Source organism: Schistocerca piceifrons, chromosome 1, assembly GCF_021461385.2.
Source record: "Schistocerca piceifrons isolate TAMUIC-IGC-003096 chromosome 1, iqSchPice1.1, whole genome shotgun sequence".
NCBI classification, from domain to species: domain Eukaryota; kingdom Metazoa; phylum Arthropoda; class Insecta; order Orthoptera; family Acrididae; genus Schistocerca; species Schistocerca piceifrons.
In genome coordinates, this window is record NC_060138.1 from 365,769,163 (window position 1) to 365,781,853 (window position 12,691).

The 12,691-nt window shown below is 44.0% G+C and overlaps 1 protein-coding gene across 2 annotated transcripts in view; it reads left to right on the forward strand.

Moving 5' to 3' along the window:
- Positions 1-12,691, forward strand: part of LOC124785919 (serine/threonine-protein phosphatase 2A 56 kDa regulatory subunit epsilon isoform) — a 277,259-nt gene that overhangs the window by 89,905 nt on the left and 174,663 nt on the right. The gene's annotated exons all lie outside the window — the stretch shown is intronic.

Consider the following 12,691-nt stretch of genomic DNA (forward strand, 5'->3'; position numbering starts at 1 on the left):
AAGGTGAAATAAAAGCTGTGTTTTTGCCCCTGCCACACACGTTAATGCAATAATCCAACTAAGGTGTAACTGAGTAGTTAAAGCGACATAACAGGGGAAAATACGCCAGTGCTTGATTGGAGAAAACAGAAGAGTTTTGTGATCTTTTTGAAGCAGTGAAAAGCCTCAGCATGAAAAACGTAATTTACACTGTTGCTCAAGCTTAGAAAGAACTTACGAAGACCACACTACAAAAATCATTGAAGAAAAATTGTCCTACCCTAAATCAAGAACAAGAACTTCCAGAAGCGAATGAGTCAGATACTGCAGCTTCAGCCACTCATTTGCAATCCCTTCAGAATGATATCGAGTGTGCTGATGTAGAGGAATGGCTACCGGAAGTTGACACTGCCGGTATTACCAACGAAGAACTTGAAGATGATTGGATCATTGATCTCGTTTTGCACTAGTATAGTGTTAAGCCAGAGGAGTCACAGAATGAAGAAAATTAAGACGACGAAAAGATCAGGCGCTCTGCAGCAAAAATGCGCTCGAGATTGCCCTAAAAGATTTGGAAGAACCACCTACCGGTACAGCTACCATCATGTTATCGTCAAAGAAGTGGTGGATGCAGCCTCAAATTCAGGGTTTGGAGCCGTGCTGTTAGAGGCGCCATCTCGCGGATCGCAGGCCCGTCCGGCCGGAGGTTAGAGTCCTCCCTCGGCATGGGTGTGTGTTGTTCTCAGCATAAGTTAAAAGTAGTGTATAAGTCCAGGGACCGATGACCTCAGAAGTTTGGTCCCTTAGGAATTCACACACATTTGAACATCAAGGTTTAGAAAATAGAAACAAAAAAACATTTTAAACTTTTTAAATTGTCAGTGTGTTAAAACTTTTGTTTGTTTTTCTTTTTATCAGAAATGTAATTTTGATCCCTGTAAATGACGTGTTTAATTTTCCTCTTATTATTCAACCTTTTTAGCGATCATGCTATCGCTCCGTCCCAAAAGTGATCGTTAAGCGAGCTTCTACTGTATGTTTGGATTATCTCGTTGTTTATGTAATCAGGTGTGGCTAAATATGTTTCTATACCATCGAACTTTGATTCATAGTCCCAATCCATCCAGGGTATCTACTTACTCCTTCGAATGTCAAGACTAAGTACCAAAGCTAAATTAAGTTATACTATTTACTGTGTTGGCTGAGTGCAAGGGTTCCCCTGTCCCTCCTTTCAGTGACACCTAAGGCATCGTTGTTGGAGGCGGCAGCAGAGGCAGCAACGTCCATGGGTTGCGTTCAGAATTGCATCCAGAAGGTGGCTGCACAAAAGTTTCGTTATTTGTAAGGTATTGCTAATGGTCGATCCACAGTGAGTTACTTCTGGGGTTATTCCTAGGTGTGAAGGTATCATCCAGAGATATTATTTGTGGTGGATCCATTTGTGCAAAGGTCATGATAACAGCTGGGGTGAATCCACCTGCGAAAAGAAAGAAAAAAAAAACTGAATAATGTTCAGCATCAATCCACCCATGTATGACCTGAAGTATCGTCTGGAAGTTGGATGATCCAGCACTGCATCTGCGAGTACTGACTGGATTGGATCCATTAAGCGATACATCAGGCAATATTGTTCGATCTGGGTCTATCATACGTACATTACCAAAAATGGTTTCGAGTGGTCGACTTGCACAATGTCTGGAGTGAAGGTTGTGATGGATCTCTCTCTGCAATAATTCTCAGATAAAGTTTGCTATTGATTCACAGTGTCTGACCTGGGGTAGCATCTGGAAGGTGGATCCTCTACATTAGGTCCAATGACGCCAATACCTCTGATGCCTCCACTGCCATGCAGAAAGCCAATATTGGCTGGAGTGGCCGAGCGGTTCTAGGCGCTACAGTCTGGAGCCGCGTGACCGCTACGGTCGCAGGTTCGAATCCTGCCTCGGGCATGGATGTGTGTGATGTCCTTAGGTTAGTCAGTTTTAAGTAGTTCTAAGTTCTAGGGGACTGATGACCTCAGAAGTTAAGTCCCATAGTGCTCAGAGCCATTTGAACCATTTGAAAGCCAATATGCAAAATAACACAACTGTGCATGTGTGTGTTCGCAAAAGAACAATGTAAACACACTACCTCCACGGCAATAATCCGTGCGTGTGCAGTATTTGTTTCAGCTCTGGCTGTGGCACTTTTTGTTGACATTTGGAGGAGAGAGGAAGATAACTTGGTTGGGTTGCATTGAAGTTGGATAGTATAAAAATAAATATATAGCTGTAAGCAATTAATGTGGGGTAGGGAGAGGTGTGCGTGCGCTTGATTTGTTAAGGTACGCCAAACTGGTAAAAAAAAAAAACTGATTTTGAGGTGTTGTACAATAGAACTTTTCCTTTGAAGCAGTGTAAAACAAGGTGTATTCACACTTTTAAGTACACAGAGAAATGTCAAAATGTTGTAAGAATGCCAAATTCCAAAAACACCACCTGGAAGGAACAACACTGGCATCTCTTTCGGTACAAATCAAAGAGTGTATATACAGGGTGGTCCACTGATAGCGACCGGACCAAATATCCCACGAAATAAGCATCAAACGAAAAAGCTACAACGAACGGAACTCGTCTAGCTTGAAGGGGGAAACCAGATGGCGCTATGGTTGGCCCTCTAGATGGCTCTAGCATAGGTCAGACGGATATCAAATGCGGTTTTTTTTTAATAGGAACCCCCATTTTTATTACATATTCGTTTAGTACGTAAAGAAATATGAATGTTTTAGTTGGACCACTTTTTTCACATTGTGATAGAACTGTAATAGTCACAAACGTATAAGTACGTGGATCATGTAACATTCCGCCAGTGCGGACGGTATTTGCTTTGTGATACATTATCCATGTTAAAATGGACTGTTTACCAATTACGGAAAAGGTTACTCGGTGGTTTACAGCACACTGCACCTCACTAAAGTTTCATGTTTCTAGAGAAATAATTTTCGGACTATATCTTCAGAATTATATTGTGTAAATGATACTGCTATGCAAGTGAGTGTCCGAGAAAGCTTCCGGCCTATAATGATTTGGCTTGTGCCCCCACCCCCCTGGGCTAGTGAATAAATAAACTAATACCCTCTTTGCATTGCGTTGCCTTTGGGACCGCAAGTGTCATGCGTATACTCTGCAGAAATTTGAGAAGATTTAATACGACGAGTGTTCGCACCGGGAGTGTTGATAGCATTCAAACCCCTACCTCAGGTCCTCCTGGGGTGGGGGTCATCCACAGCTTGCTGGCCCCTCTGGCTCATATGCACTTCGGCGGCTGCAGTCACAGGCCGCATTTACGGCGGCAGATTGCTCTGTCGGCACTGTACTGCTGCGCGGTGAATAAGTGGGATGTATTTGACGATCTGTAGACCACTCTTGCGGGGTTTAACTGTCAGTGCACCATGACGATCTGTAGAAGATAGTTTTGCCGCTGAATTTCTCATCTGCAGAAAACAGTGGCGGATGGGTCTTCCACACCGACAGCATTCAGCAGCAGCAGCAGCAGCAGTTGGATGGGCAAATTCAGTAAGAGACATGAAGGATGGGGTGTCCCTGTAGGACCGCCAGGAAGAATGCATTCGATGTTATTCTTCGCTATTTTCGTAAACAGGTCCTGTTAAGACAGTTTCCATCCAGACAAATTGGGACATCACAGAAGATCCTACAATAACAACAAATGAAACCATTAACTATTCGTGCAGCACTTTACTATTTCCAGGAATGGACTGATATTTAATGGACAGGCTGTCCCTTTATTATCACTAGGTAGAATGCATCGAATTGGGATCGCTAGGTAGAAATGAATCCTATTTTATTCTGGAGAGCATAGTAAAAGATTTCTATAGCAGGTCCAGAGGGAAACTTAGCCATTATTTGCATATACATGTGACATCGGGATAACACTGACAACCTTTTATCTGTGCCTGTGAAGGTGATCCGCTATGCAAACATCTCGCTGAGGGTGATCCGCTATGCAAACAACTCACTGGACCGCAGGTACAAAGGCTATGGTTCATCATGCCAGCAACGATGCCGAGGTAGACGTATTTCGACAGACATTTCTCAGGTGTTAAGTATGAAAGGAATGCCGCCACTTCGTGCTTGCAGGTCTGACACCTGCACTGGTTCGACAGCGTCCTCGGTTTGCAGGTGCCTTTGTGTGCAGTAGTATTACTTGCGCAATTGGAATAAAAAGATAGTTGATTTATTTAATTACGTCTCAAAAGACCTGCATCTTTCCAAACAGCATTTTTTTTTCTTCAAGTAACTAAACTATATTGCATATACTGCCTCAAATACCATAAATTGTTTAAACAAACAATATTCCACACATTGTCTAAATTGTTTAAACAATATTCCATACACTGCAACCGAATTCCCTCCAAATGATCAATCAGCTGAGTCTTTTTCCTGCCAATTTCTGTAGGGAGGGTGGTAGGGGGGTTTACCAAAGGGGAAGAGGTGAATTAATTGATAAATTTATTTAAGTAGTTAATCAAATTGATAAGGGAGGTCTACTCCAATAACTCAGACCTGAAAGTTAACCTGTAGCAGCAAGGGGGAGGGTGGGGTTGGAGGTTTCTTGAGGGGGGAGGGGGTGGGGAATAATAGGTTAAGGAGCTGTCAGTCAAAAGGAAGGATATTTTTAACAGAACAATAGGTTAAGGAGTTGTTAATAAAAGAACAATAGCTTAATGACCTGTCAATCAAAGAACAATAGGTTTGCCCCTGAGCGCATATCTGCCCCTGATGTAGACAATAACAAAATGTGCTGCTACTGCTTTTGCCCCTCTACTGCCTTGCACTTCAATAACGTGTCAACTAGCTGACCACCGAAATCAGTTGACTACCGAATTGGAAGACAGTTGGGTCAGTGCCTGTGAAAAACGTTGCATCGTTTCCATGTCGAAGGTGACGCAATTCTTGGAAAATTTGTTACAAGCAGTCACCAACCAGAAACGGAAAGGTCAAGCAAGGAATGGCTCCACAGCTTCTTACCGAAATCAAATAAATTTTGCTCTCAGCCGTCTGCTAGAAAAGTTGTGGTCATTCTCTTCTGGAGTGCAAATGGAGTAATTTTGGAGAATTATATGGATGGGGGACTGATGGTAAACAATATTTTTTAGTGAGACATGACAAAAAATCAGCTTCGTCCTGCAGTCAGGAGTAAAAGACGAGTATTTCTGAATTCAGGAATATTGCTACAGCATGATTACACCTGGCCGCTTACATCCCATAAGACAGTTTAAACTTTCAGAAAATTCTGGAACACCCTCTTGTATTCACCAGATCTCGTGCCTAGTGACTTTATTGTGTGAGATCCACTCAAAGAAGCGATGGGAGGTAGGCAGTTTAGAAGTGTCGAAAAGGTAAAAACTGCGGACCAGACTGGCTACACAACGACCAAAAATATTCTTTTGTTGTGGTATCTGTGCACTTTCGAAGCGATGGAATACGGGCATTCAACGTTAGGGAGACTGACAAAAAATTACAATTTTTCCCATTATTACAATTCTTCTAAGATTTTCAATGGGTCAACCTTGTAAATGTTACCTATCTTAGTTCAAAATGGTTCAAATGGCTCTGAGCACTATGGGACTTAACATCTGAGGTCATCAGTTCCCTAGAACTTAGAACTACTTAAACCTAACTAACCTAAGGACACCACACACGTCCATGCCCGAGGCAGAATTCGAGCCTGCGACCGTAGCGGTCGCGCTGTTCCAGACTGAAGCGCCTAGAACCGCTCGGCCACATCGGCCGGCACCTATGTTAGTTGCAAGGGATGTATCCTACATAAGCATTTCTAATACCCCCTTGGCAGTTCAGTGTTGCATTGTGTATTGAACTGAACATGTACGTATTTTGATGGGATATAGTTGATCAGTCGGAAACGAGGATAATAAAAATTACTTTCTGGAAGTAATATCAGAAAAGCATACAGCCGTTCAAGGTGTGAAGAAGGTAATGGCGTTGGGAGATGGTGTTTCAATAGACATGATGAAAGCTAGAAGGAAAGTAATACAATAGGAACTTGCAAAATAGTCCACCTATGTTTACTCGATAGCATTGTTTATAATAGATCTGAAAATCAATTACAATATTAAAATAATGTCTGATCAGTACATCGCAAATAAAATTGTACAGACTTAACAAGTCATAGATCCTGTTGTTGAAATTTTATTTTAAAGTCACTTACAGACCCATGGCTAGACCATAAAAGTGTTCAATACAAGAGTAAAAATGGTATCGGTGATTTTAGCAAACTAAATAGGAATTGTAAGACAAATGATCTTATACATTACAAACGGAAAGGTGACGTTGAACCGACTACTTTTCTCACAGGATCTAAAAGATGACTGTTCATTTGGAGGAAGGATGGTAAAACACACTTTTAAATATTATTACAACATATGTTATTACATTCCCATTTTCCTCCTTACGTTATATGTTCTCCTTATGGAATCATGACTACACTGCTGCTTATTTTGTAGGCCCCTTGCTATAAAATTAAATTAATTTCGGTGTCTGCTACGATCGTATTTCATACTCATACAAGGAGCTATATTATAGAATAAGTATTTAAATTTGTCTCAGGGTAGCGCTGGCCATAATAGTAGCCTAATTGTTCCGATATTCTGTATCATCCGTTAATTAAAATGATAGTCTTCACAGTTTGATATTGGATAGTGTATTCTAAGAAAGTCTTAAAATTTTCTTCTTCCTCGGGAATTTGGGAGACAATTGAAAGGAATAAGATTTCGAACTCTATTTTGAAAAAAGAAAGTGTGATTCAAAAAGAAAGAACAAATTTAAATTGTTTGTTACAGATAAACTATGAAAGATAGAAACAAATTTAGTATGTCACTGGTTAGAGAAAGGTTCAAAGTTTTATGTTCGCACAGACACTACATCATACACTTCACATCAGCACCATGTGTTGCTCGGGAAACATTGAAAAGATAGTCCATTTCATTCCACTCAAGAGTCGCTGCCATAATTTGCACGGAGACTCCTTTGTGTACCCTCACAGAAAGAAATCACAAACTATGAGGTCTAGCGACCTGTGAGGCCAAAAGTTATGAGCAAGATCAACAATCCACCTATTTTAATCCAACGTTGTGAGATGGTGTTGTTAAGATAACGCCGCAACCCAAACGCCATCATGCAGCAAAATAGTATTGCTGTAATCTTCGCGAAGTTGAGGAAACAACTGATTTTGCAGCATGCACACTGCATTTGAACAATGGTTTGACTACACGCAAATTCCAACACACAGAATTATTTCTGTTGTGGTGTAGCCTCCACGTTGCTATAAACAACAGCGCATGTGTGTCAAAATCTTGAACATTCCTCTATCCCTTGACGTGCACAGTGTGTTTCTATAGTTTATAGTTTGTTGTCTGTAATAAACATATGAAATCTGTTCTTTTATTTTGAGTCATCCGGTATATTCTTATTGAAAGCAAAATATTGCTAAACTAGGAACAAAAGCTTGTGACTTGAGGTGTGGCAAAAGCGGCAAGTGCCAAAAAATTGTAGGACTTAATGCTGGAGCCGTGGGTTTGTAATCTGTTATCTGTGGTAGTGGTTTGTTTATTCGGAAACATCTCAAGTTGCGCCGTGTTTCGGGAACCACGTTGCACGGAAGATCCCCATAATAACGCACTGCGTGAGGCAGTTTATAGATTGAAGGAAGTCAATGGCATACCTTCTGCAGAAGAATGATGCCTAATAATAAAGCACTGCAGTGTTCAAACTGATCTTCGGATTGAAGACAGCTTTGCCTGTAGGAGCAAGATCGTAGTCACAAAGATATTGCTAGTCTGTAATTCTAAGAATTAATTAAAACATTGTGAAAATGTCACCTATTAAATAATTTCACTAAAATCGAATGTGTCAGTTTCAGAAGACCTGTAATTTTCACACATCTGTGTACTTTTCGTGCAAAATTAGCGTTAACTGAAGTATGTGATGAGAGGCAAGCATGTCATTAATGCCAAAGGATCATTGAATCCTGCTTCGTATAAACTGGCAGCCTTCCCTTCCCTAGCTACACCATGGGAGGAGGGCCAGGATCTCTGTCTTGGGATGAAACACTTTCCCCGCCATCTCGTCTGTAATAGGACAGATGGGAACACGTTATTGACGCAAAACCATTGTTTTTTGTGGAGAATATTGAGGACAAGTTTGGTGAAGTGGAGTATCTTCGTAAGATGCGTCCGGGCTCGCTGTTGATCAAAGCCTCTTCTGCCGCACAATCTGCAGCTCTTCACGCTTGTGATCATCTTGCCAATATCCCAGTGTTCATTACTTCTCACCAATCCCTGATTATGGTCCAGGGAGTGAATTTTCATAGGGACCTCATCCTGCAAACTGATGAGCAACTCCAGACTAATCTGGAGAGCGAGACGGCATTCATTTTGTTTGACGTGTACAGTAGGGTCGCAAAGACAACTGCACTGATACTTGCGCCTTCATTCTGGCTTTCGAGGGGGATACCCTCCCCCCCCCCCCCCCCCCCCACCAAAGAGAAGGTCAAGATTTTGTGCTTCAGATGTGACGTGAAGCCCTACATTCCACCACTCCCACCCATGAGGTGCTTTCTGTGCTTGCATTTTGGGCATATGTCTTCCCACTGTACGGTGGACCCTCTTTGTGGTGATTACGAACACCCACTCCATGAGGGAATCCCCTGTGTTCCGTCACCTGTGTGTGTCAGTTGTCATGACCGCCACTCCCCTCTTTCGCCAGATTGGCCAGCTTACAAGAGAGAAAAGAGGATCCAAGAGTACAAATCCCTGATCGCCTGTCTTAATCCTGAGGCTCCCCAAAACTCTGAGAGATTCCATCCATTGTCACTGTCTTCCTCTTTTGCTTCAGTTACATTCTTTCCCCCTCCTACCTCTTTTATTACCCCAGCCCTGTCTCCCTCTCTCTTCCTCCCCCGTTGAAGTTCCCACAACCTCTCCAGCCAAATAAGTGTCCCTCCTTCTTTGGCACTTGCTGGTGATCGAGCTCGCTCTTAGGGCCTCTCTCTCTCCGTCTTCCCTCAGGCCGGTAGACTCCTACCACCACTCAGCCACAAGGCGCACTATCCGTATGCCCCAAGGTCGCCCATTCTTTTTCGGTTCCAGATCTTGCAAACGCCTGTATTCCCTCTGTGCCCCGTCCTACTCCACCTCTGAACGAGAAAAGGAAGAAACATATGTCCCAAGAGAAGCCCTCCTCCTAGTGCCCCCAGAGGTGCCATCTGCCCCATCGCAACCTGAGTCTTGATGTCTTATTTATGGATGTCACCCCATACTTGTCAGTTACGACTGTTCATCACCTCTTCGCTTCTTTATCTCTAACCTCGGATCTCGCCACATGTTCATCCAGTGGAATTGCAATTGATACTATCGTCAGCTACTAGAAATATAACGTCTTGTCTCCTCCTATTCTGCATTCTGTCTTCCCACTGTACGGTGGACCCTCTTTGTGGTGATTGCGAACACCCACTCCATGAGGGTATCCCCTGTGTTCCGTCGTGATGACTACTCTCCACATTTCGTGATTATCGGGCGTTCTGTCACAACTGTGCTGGTTCAGGGGTAGCATCTGGTGGGGTCTGCACTTTGGTTCGCTCTGATGTCGTAAGTGACTGGATCCACTATGTACCAACTGGGAAGCAATAGTGTTTAGAGTGCAAACAACTCCTGCCAGCACCATTTGCAATGTCTCTCTCTCTCTCTCTCTCTCTCTCTCTCTCTCTCTCTCTCCAGATACTCCACTTTCTTATGTTTAACTGTCTACTGTAATCCAGCCACTCCCGCCACTGTTTCCCCACCTTGGAGACTTCAGTGCCCACCACCCCCTATTGGTAGAGCTCTCCTAATTGACCAACTTATGACAGACATCGATTTGTGTCTCCTCAGTGATGGTTCCCCAACCCACTTCAGTCCCACTCATGGCACCTGTATTGCTATCGGTCTCACGATTTCCTCCTATGCTCTGGTAGCTATCCTCTATTGGTCATCCATGACGACCTTAGTGACAGTGACCACTTATCAGTGATTCTGTTGTTCCCCTACTGCCACCAGGCAGACAGGCCCCCACGTTGGGCATTCTGCAAGGCCAGTTGGCCTTTTATGTGTCTGCTGTGCAACTCGACACTTCCTTCTTGCAGTCGCTGCCCAGGACTGCCAACGGGCACTCCGGAGATTTAAATGACACCCTTCAAAGACCAACCACCTCCCTTTTAAGCGTCTCCTTGTTAATCCTCGTTATGTTATTAAGCAGAGTAAAAAAGGAATGCTGGAAGCACTATGTTCCCTCCCTGGGGATGTATACCTCATCATCACAGGCTTGGTCCAAGCTCTATAGCCTTCTGGGCCGCCAGAGACAGTCAATTAACCAGGGTCTTAACCTCCAAGGTGCTCTGTTCACTGATCCATTTGTCCTTGCAGAACACCCGACAACACACTTTGTGACAGCATTGGTGTCCTCTTCCTATCCTGCTACCTCTGTCAGAAATGCAGAGTTGAATAGACCTTGCTCTGTTTCATCCTGGACCACTCTGAGCCTTATAATGAACCCTTTACTGAAAGTGAATTCTTGCAGGCTGTTAACTCTTCACCAGACACGGCGCCAGGCGTGGATTCCATCCACAACCAGATGATCCAACACTTGGACGTTCCCCAGAGGCAACATCTCATCAGGGCCTTATAGTGTGGTTTCCGGGCAGGATGATCTCCAACTGACCATTTACTCAGATTGGAAACAGACATCAGACAGGCTTTTACTAATTGCCTGCACCTGGTCGTAGTCTTTGTTGACCTACATAAGGCATACAACGTAGCTAAGCATCACATTTTAGTGACCCTCCATGATTGGGGTTCCGTGGTCCTCTTCTGATTTTTATGCGTGAGGTTTTATCTCACCAGCTCTTCCAGGTTCGAGTGGGCACTTCACTCAGCGCCCCTCGGATTGAGGAGAACGATGTCCCACAGGGTTCTTGCGAAGTGTCACACACTTCCTCATAACCATCAGTGGGCTTGTAACCTCTGTTGTGCCTCTGGTTACCCCGGCATTGTACGTAGACTATTTTTGCGTCTGTTGCAGCTCCCACTCAGTAGCATCTGCTGAGCACAGACTCCAAGCTACCATTCGACGGGCCTCTGCTTGGGCCATCGTCCATGGTTTCCAGTTTTCTCCCTCCAAAACGTGGGTCATGCATGTTTGTCATCGACCCACAGTACACCCTGATCCAGAGCTTTATTTAGGCGGCCAGCTCCTCGATGTTGTAGCACAGTCGTTTCTTGGGCCTTATTTTCGGTGAAAAGCTGACATCACTGCCCCATATTCGCCACCTAAAGACTACATGCATGTGGAATCTTAATGGTATCTGCCTCTTGGCCCACACACATTGGGATACAGACTGTACTACTCTTCTCCATCTTTACCGTTCTCTGGTCTTGTGCAGACTAGATTATGACAATCAGGTTTATGGCTCAGTGGCTCCTTCCACTTTGAAACTACTTGACCCTGTTCATCACTGTGGGGTGCGTGTGGCTATTGGTGCCTTTCACACTAGTACCGTTGAATCTCCTCACAGAAGGGGGGATCCCCCCCTCTACAAATATGATGGAGCCAACTCCTGATTTCTTACGCAGTCGACATTCACCATTTCCCTGACCACCCTGTGCACCCTGTCTTCGCAAACCAGGAATGTTTCCCTCCTCCCTTCTGCCCACAGGTGAAATTGCCAGTTGGCATGTGTCTCACTTCCCTCTGTCCCTATCTCCATCTCCACTCACTGGAATGCACCTCGTTTATTCCCTCCCAATCCCCCTCCCCCTTGGATGATGCCTAGACCACGGATTAAGACTGAACTATTCCAGGATTCTAAGATTTCTGTCGCCTCTAGAGTTTTCTGGCGTCAGTCGATAAGGTAGGGTATGCTTTCACGTCTCCAACGGGCATAGAACACCATTTATTGCCAGGATCATGTAGTGTGTTCACAGCAGAGCTTCTTGCCATTCACAGAGCCCTTTTTTTTTTTGCTCAGGCCTTCCTTCAAAGTGTTTTAATTTGTTCGGACTCAGAGAGGCTATCGACTGATGCCATTCTCGACACACTTTTGTCTCTGCTAGCCATTACCTTCTCTCTGCCTTTGGCTGTGCCACCTTCTCAGTTGTCTTTCTCTGGGACCAGTATCACGTGGGTATCCCCAGGAATGAACTTTCTGACCGTTTGACCAGAGAGCCAGACACATACTCCCTATTCCCTTCACGATTCCAGCTGCAGATATGCAAATCTACGTCAAATCTCTCTTTGTCCAAAAATGAGATGACATCTGGGGCACTACTGCTCATAGTAATAAGCTCCTCTAATTAAGGAGTCTACTGCAGTTTGGCGCTTTTCCTTCTGCTCATCTCGGAAGGAGTCCACCGTTATAAGCTGTCTATGCATTGCTAATACCAGGCTCACCCATAGTTTCCTCCTGCGTAATGAACCACCCACACAGTGTGGTTGTGGAGCCAGACTGACGTTATCACACATGTTTGTGGAATGTCCCCTTCTTTTGGCCCTTCGTGTTAAGTATAGTCTTCCTGATTCCTTAAATTTAATATTAATACATGATTCAGGATGGTTGAACTGGTCCTCAGTTCCCTCTGTGAAAGTGGTTTTTATTTCCGGAT